The sequence below is a fragment of the Octopus bimaculoides genome, chromosome 12 (assembly GCF_001194135.2).
Source record: "Octopus bimaculoides isolate UCB-OBI-ISO-001 chromosome 12, ASM119413v2, whole genome shotgun sequence".
NCBI lineage: Eukaryota > Metazoa > Mollusca > Cephalopoda > Octopoda > Octopodidae > Octopus > Octopus bimaculoides.
In genome coordinates, this window is record NC_068992.1 from 36,757,122 (window position 1) to 36,765,312 (window position 8,191).

Genomic DNA, 8,191 nt, shown 5'->3' on the forward strand with positions numbered 1-8,191 from the left:
GGGGGGGGGGCACTATCGTTTCGAAATAAACTCTACAGGCATGAGTCTGACCGAGGTTCGCACAGAGCGACGAAACCATTCTACATGTACTCTTTCAGTGTCCAGGAATTGCTAACTTTTGGAGTTATGACGAACAGCTGCTGTCGCGTTCAGGTCCATAATGATGAGTGCCCCGTCGTCCTCTTTTAATCGGGTGGGCAAGGCAGTTTTCCTTTGCCTGGTTGCTATGACGAAAGAAGTTGTCTAGTGGACGAGACTGAAAGGAATGAGAACAGAGACATTCCTCTTAGGTAAAGCCCTCATCGACTTTTTCAAGTTTCATTTGAAAAGGAAAGTGAGAGTGGAGAAAGAGGTGCTGTCCTCGAGTGAATTTATCAAAATGTGGGTGAAAGTTGCGAAAATGGCAAGAGTGGGTGGCACCACTCTCGGTGTAGACTTGTGAGTCGGAAGAAGGTAGTTCGAAAAAACACTTGTCCTTGTTATTCAGGGTGATCTTAAATGGTGGAATCCTCGATCATCTCTAGAGGTCCTCCTGTATTAGGGGCCGTATACTATGCATGCTTCCCTTCTTTTAATGTTTACTGTGTAGACTTCTTTTTTATCATTCCATTATATGTAAATCCCAACACTTTATGTCAGTCTTTGTATTGTCTTTCTCATCCTTCCCCCTGATAACAAATAAAAGAAATTCTTCTTCTCCTCCTTCTTCTTCTTCTTCTTCTTCTTCTTCTTCTTCTTCTTCTTCTTCTTCTTCTTCTTCTTATTATTATTATTATTATTATTATTATTATTATTATCATCATGATTATTGTTGTTGTTATTATTATTACTATCATTATTATTATCAGAGTTTTTGGTCTAACTTCTCAGAACTCTCGGTATTACTTGCAATCATATATCCCTTTCCGACATCCCTTTTGTTTTTCTGGTAAAACATCATCGTTTGCAAACCGATTTTAGATAACTAATGGGAGCAGCTTATAGGTTGTTGTTAAGCCTGTTACTGGCCTATAATTTTGTAAGTGTATGATGTTGTGGCTTTTTGCAATTAGAATGGTTTGTTCTTCACAACATCCAGTTTGGTGCTGATTCTGGCTTGTTTCTTATCAAGTTAAGTGCTGCTGCTGCTATGTGTGTATGGGTACTGTGAAGTATTTCAGACAAAATTTTGGGGCTTTGCCTATCCTTAATGTTTTTCAGTTACCGGTAGTCCTTTGTGTGTCTTCTCTTGGCTTTTGATGATGGGCTATTTTGCTCATCCTTTTCTTTTCTCAATTTATCCATCGAGCATTTTTGATTCGTTGTCTTTGTTTGCTCCATATTCTTCCCAGCATGACTGAATTTCTGATACTGTTGACATGTTACCTGTTGGCATGCACTTTTTGTTTAAGTTTATGTTCAATCTCTTTGTGTTTATTCTAAATTCTGAATTTTCTCGGAAGAAGCATTCGCGTTTTTCATACCGTTGTATGCGGCAACCTTTTGCTGCTATGCCCTGCTTAAAATTTCTTTTGCATCCCAGGTATCTTTTTTATTTCTTAGATTGTACTGTTTTGTTATATGGGTCCTATTTCTTGTTTGATCCTTCTTCCCCAAATTCACAAAAGTAGGTGTAAGCCTTTTGTATTTTCACTTTATTTATTATGTTCTCTTTCCATTTTGGGGTTTGGAATTTGGCCTTTATTTATGTTTGTATGGGTCAAGTCCAGTTTCCCTGGATATCACTACAACTGTTGAACAGATCAGGTCGTTTAGTCTGTTGACATTTCTTTTGGTGCTTTGTTGTGTCTATTTATTCTTTCAAAGAACGGTTTATTTATTTACTTATTTTTGGTGTGATGTTTATGCTGATTCGTATTTATCGACTTTGTGATGCATTCTTCTATTTATGTTATTGCTTCAACCAGTTCGTTTTCAGCATCGATGTGTGTTTGTTGGTCACGAGGTGTGCTTTGTTTGTTACCGTTTTGTGTTTCAGAATTTTCTTGTCTGTGTGTTGATTTGCTGTGGTGTGTGTAACTGTGTAAAGATTTAAATTTGATTTAGCATTTTATTTACTGTATTCATGGTCACCTCTGTTGTTTTTTTGTTGTTTTTTTTGGCGGGGTCTTATGTGTTTTGGGAGATATAATGTCTGATGTGCTATTTTTGTTTGACTGTTGTCCATTTCGTCCGTCTTCACGTTCTGAGTTCAAATTCCATCGAGGTCGACTTTGCCTTTCATCCTTTCGGGATCGGTAAATTAAGAACCATTGAAACACTGGGGTCGATGTAATTAACTTGTCCCCTTCCACCAAATTTCAGGCCTTGTGTAGAAAAGATTATTATTACGAATGAGAGAGCAGTGCTGGAGTACAAATATACGAAGCCCAATATACCCATTATGAATACCTGTCTTGATAAGGGTAAATCAGGCACATGCATCACAACCATATGTGCGCGACATGGTAATCTCAGATCAAGATAAACAGCGCATGACCTTAAGGGTGAGGCCCAGTTAGAATTTTCTTTGGCCCGCGAATAGAAGGATGATGATGAAGGAAACAGCTGTGTTTCCAGAGATTGATTATTCAAACCTCAAAGAATTACTCTCAACACATGGCTATGATGTTACCCCACTATTTCTGCTCATGATCAGAGATGCACTTATCGTCAGCCACTAAGGGACATGCTCAACTGGTTAAGATCAAGGAACGGACAAGCAAATCTGTAGAATTGAGCAGACTATTTGCTGTAGCTCATTTTTACACAATGACGAAATATGTACATATTAACACTTCCAATGAGCTAAAATCAGCAGCTATGAGAGCCATTCAGTGTAGACTGAGGAGTAATCCTGGAGTTCCGATGGAACTCCTTCAAAATTGGATTCCGATAATAATAAAAATCGAGCCGATAAAGGTTTTCTTATGAGATGCCCTCTTTTTTCCCTAAGGTTCTTGATGAAAGTATCAAGTTTCATGAAGTTTCATCAAGTAGCGTCTGGACTTAATATTTGCAAGCCCGTCCCTCCGGCGGGTTTCTGTTAATCGAACCTGGAGTGTGTGTGTTTATATTACAGAGACAGTGTGTATGTTTATAGTAGAGAGATAGTGTGTGTGTATGTGTGTGAGAGAGAGAGAGACAGTGTGTGTGTGTGTGTGTGTGTGTGAGAGAGAGAGAGACAGACAGACAGACAGAGAGAGAGAGACAGACAGACAGATAGACAGACAGATAGACAGACAGATAGACAGACAGACAGACAGACAAACAGAGTAGGAAAGAAAACATTGAAAACAATGATTGAAATAAACATGAAATGAAAAAATAGTATAAATAAAAGCTCGTTTAAAATTATCGGCATTCTTTGGGTTGAACCCTCAGAAATGCCAAAATGAACAGCTGGCTTCGTTCGTTAATTTCCGTAGCATGTTTTATTTGTTTTAAAGTGAAAGAGAGGAGAAAGTGAAAGTATGTATGTGTATACGAAATGGACGTGTGTCTGAGTGTGTATGTGTGTGTGTGTGTGTGTTTGTGTGTGTGTGAAAGAGAGAGAGGGGGATGCCACTTAGACATAACTCACTCTCTCTGTCTCACTCTCTCACACACATGCGCACACATACATACAAAAAAGATGTATGCATATGTATGTATGTATGTATGTATATATACATGAAAACACACTTCTTCACTCACTCTCCCCCGCCACACACCATACACAAACACATAAACATACATAAATGTTTACAAACGTACATACAAAAACACACGTGTGCGTGTGTGACTGACTACAAATACATAGAGCTGAACATGGCGCGCAAAAAGTAAATAAGTAGAAAAATTCACAGAAAACAACGAAGTGTGCGGGTTCAAGCGAAAGAATGCCTAACTATCTTGTACCGAAAATTCAAATTTCTAAATTTGAAATATTCAACAATAAAAGGAAGTTCAGAAGGTAACTTGTCATGAAAAATCTCACCTGCTTAGTAAATATTTCTTTCGGTAATTTATCGTAGTTGTAATATATCTGTAATTTAAAGAAACTTCAAGATGACCCTAGCACGTTTAGCATGGATCACATAGTTATTATTGCAAGGCTTACAGCGTTCCATACAACTATACCAACAAAGTCACTTCTTTTTTTTTTTAATTATACTGCCATACTATATCATGGAAACTTCACAGTTATACAGCTATTTTGTCTAATAGCATTCATTCATTCGATAAATAGTTTAAATAGATAAATAGAATAAACTATGGATTTTTTCAAATAGCAAATTAAAACTTGAAATCAAAACATTCAATATATATTAAACTAGCAGAGATACCCGGCATTGCCCGTGTTACATGCAATTGAAGGATGAGACTTTTCTCTTATATTTTCTGTAAGGAACTGGAAAACATATGATTCGAATTTCATCAAAATTGCACATGAGGGTTCTTTCCCTCTTTACATACCCTAAAAAATTCTAATCATGAGGCATGTATCCCATACTATTGATCTTTATGCGCATATTCCAAAATTTCAGTCTTCTGGAACCAGTAAAAAGGCTTTTGCTCCTGAAAAATGGAGCTCATGGAGCTGTAAAATGTGGAAATGAAGGCCCCTATTGAGGGTGGGGTGTTAATGTCAACCAGAGAAGTTGAATTGTTGGGAATGTTTTTAACTTGGGTCTTATAGTATGCCTGTATATATGTGAGAGTATAGTTTCACTTTAATAGTTTCAGTATGAAATTGAAAGTATTAAAGTGAAAGTATTTGAAATTACAGTAGCGACATGTTATTGTTTCACTTTTGACATGTAATACTGAAATAGTGGAATAGTTTCAGTGTTAAAGTGAAAGTAACTGACTTTACAGTAGAGTGATGTTGTTGTTTCACTTTTGACACGTAATAGTGAAATAGTGGAGGAGATATGATATTGCTATGGGCTCGAACTATGCAAAAAGTTAAAAATTGTTTTGGCCTAAGACACTACATGGACCTTAAGTAAGGCATATGTTAATTTGGAATGAAATTGGTTGTGTAGTTCTGGAGTTTTAGGGATTCACACAGACACACATTCTCATCTTTATAAATGTGATATTTATGTGCATATTCGAAAATTATAGTGTCATGGACCCTGTAAAACGGATTTTGCTCCTGAAAAATGGAGCTCTTGGAGCTGAAAAATGTGGGAGTTAAGGCCCCAATTGGGGGTGGGTATGTTAATGTCAATCAGAGAAGTTGAATTGTTGGGAATGTTTTTAACTTGGGTTTAATATGTATTGTTTGAATTTCACAATTTATGCACCACATAGCAGAAATCACAATGTAAGTATATCTGAAAGGATAGTCTTACACTCTTGTACCGTTGAATTACAAATAATGTTCATCTGTTACGTTCAGGTGACCCTATAGGTTCCAATAGTACAACTGTTTTCGTCTTTGCTTAGGAAAAATAACTAAATTGTGGGAGTGAAGTCCCCATGAAGGGGTCTTTGTAACTTCTAAGAAGAAATTTTAGAAATATTACTTTATTTGTGTGTAATATGTATGGTTAAAATTTCACCAACATCAAAAATATATGAATTTTCATGGGGGTTATGGCCGTTATGCATAGAATATAATTTCTAAATTTAATAAAGATCCATTCAGTACTTTTGAGGTAGTTTTGGATAAAAAACAAATGAGTAATGTGTGTGTTTGTGTGCATGTGTATGTGTGTGTGCGTGGGGGTGTATGTATAGATATCTGTATGCATGTATATATGTGTATATATGTGTACATATTACATGTACATCTATATATATACATCTACACATATGTATACATATACATGTATGCATATAGATCTATATCTATATATATATATATACATATACGTGTACATATACATGTATACATATACATATCTCTCTCTCTCTCTCTCTATATATATATATATATATATATATACATGTATATATATACATGCATATGGATACATTTGTGCATATATATATGCATGTATGTATATATGTATGTATGCCTGTATATATGTGAGAGTATAGTTTCACTGTAGTAGATTCAGTATGAAAATGAAACCATTAAAGTGAAAGTATTTGATATCAGTGTTTTTGTTTAACTTTTGACACGTAATACTTAAATAGTGGAGGAGATATTATGTTGCTGTGGGCTCGAACTATGCAACCAGTTAAAAATATTTTCGGACTAAAACACAACCGGGACCCTAAGTAAGGCATGTGTAAAATTTTAATAAAATTGGTCGTGTAGTTCTGGAGTTTTAGGGATTCACACAGACACACACACAGACATACATTCTCAATTTTATATATATGTATATATATATATATATATATATATAGATTATCATTAATGAAAATAGAAGTGAGGGAAAGTGAGAGACTATTGCAAATGAAAATGGAAAATTCCACCTGCAACGAGTTGATAGTGTTTATTAAATCTATTCCGCAGTGAATGCAACGAATATTTAAATTAGAGAAAAACTTATTGTTGAAATATTCAATAACCATCAGAAATCGAAATTACAGAAAATTTCTAGGAACATGAATTTATAAAAGATTTTCCAGACCGTTAAGCCTTTAGTAATTGCTTTCTTTTAGTAACTGTTATATACCTAATTAATAAGTAGCTTTCCCCATATATTATAGATATACATATATATTACATAATTCCAAGGAGAAGTGAAACGTGTTTTGGAGGATATAAGAGAAATAGAAAATGGAGACAAACGCGCAAGATATTATTTAAATCATTTATATCACTATCATATATGTTTTGATGGATACATTAGTATAAATCCGGGAGGAAAAATAAAGTGGAACAATGCGTCAATCTCATCAGGATGGAAATTATAAATAACAGAGTCCATTAATAAGTACATTCCTTTTTTAAAGAAAAAAACTTAATTTATGGTCTAACTCATCCCAGGTAGTAGATTAGTTGCTAGAAAATCTATTGTTAAATTTGGTAATAAATTATGGGTGCGAAAAGATAGACCTGATTGCTTTGATATAACAATCAGAACTCTGGGTGTAATCGGTAAGCCGATTACACCCAGAGTTCTGATATGGTCGGTTTTTATATCCTATCCGAGATGGCTGATCAATTCCCTGAAATCATCGGTGGATTATATCGCGACGATGGACTTATTTACCTCCAAAATATCTCTAATCAAAAATTACAAAATGTTAAAGATAATCTAGTTAAATTATTCAGTAATATGGGCTTAAGTATAACTTTTGATGATGAAAGAACAAAAGTTAATTTCCTTGACCTTATACTCAACTTAAACACAGCTTTGTATTACCCATACTATAAACCTTCAACCACTCTAAAATACATAAGTTTTTTTTAACAATCATCCTGTAACTATATCAAAAAATCTAGTTCAAAGCATATCGCTTAGACTCTCCAGACTATTAGCTAATGTAAGCATTTTTAATAATAATGCAGGTTTCTATAATTCATCTTTGTCAAAAGCAGGGTATAATGAGCAAATTAAGTATTACATCTTTCTTGGTTCTAGTTTAACCTTTAATAATCATGGTGATAGTAGTTATGCTACTGCTAATAATAATAGTAATACTCAATGTATCTGCCATAGGTAATAATTCAAGCAATAATTCCTTGTATCCAAATATTCAAAAAGCTAATCATAGTAAATTTAAGAATAAACAGTCAAAGGGAGGTAACTATATTTCCTTAATCTTTCTGTAAAAATAAAAACAACTTCAGATTTCTTTGGCTTGTTATTCCATACGGCAAACAAATTATAAGTAATTTTCCTTACTTGTTTCGTAAATATATCGAAAGGAACTTCCCCAAAAATTCGAGGTACCATTCAATTCTTAATTCACCTCGTATTAAAATTGGTTTTTGCAGCACTAATAATCTCCTGCAGACGATCTCCTCACATAACAATTATATTCTAAACGGTAAAAGTGATTCCCTTAATAGCTATAATGACAATAATAATAATAATCATTCCTTAAATAATAATATAAATAGTAATATTACTTGTAATTGTGATCCAAATGGGAAATTGCAAGTTTAAAAAAGTATTCTACGAATGCAAGGTCACTTCCCAAAGTTAGGAATTTTTCTATGTTGGTCTTTGCTCCACTGAGATAAAGAACAAAAACGCATAGCTAATCACCTTTCTACATTATAATATATTAGTAAACGTAATATTACTCGTCTTAGCAA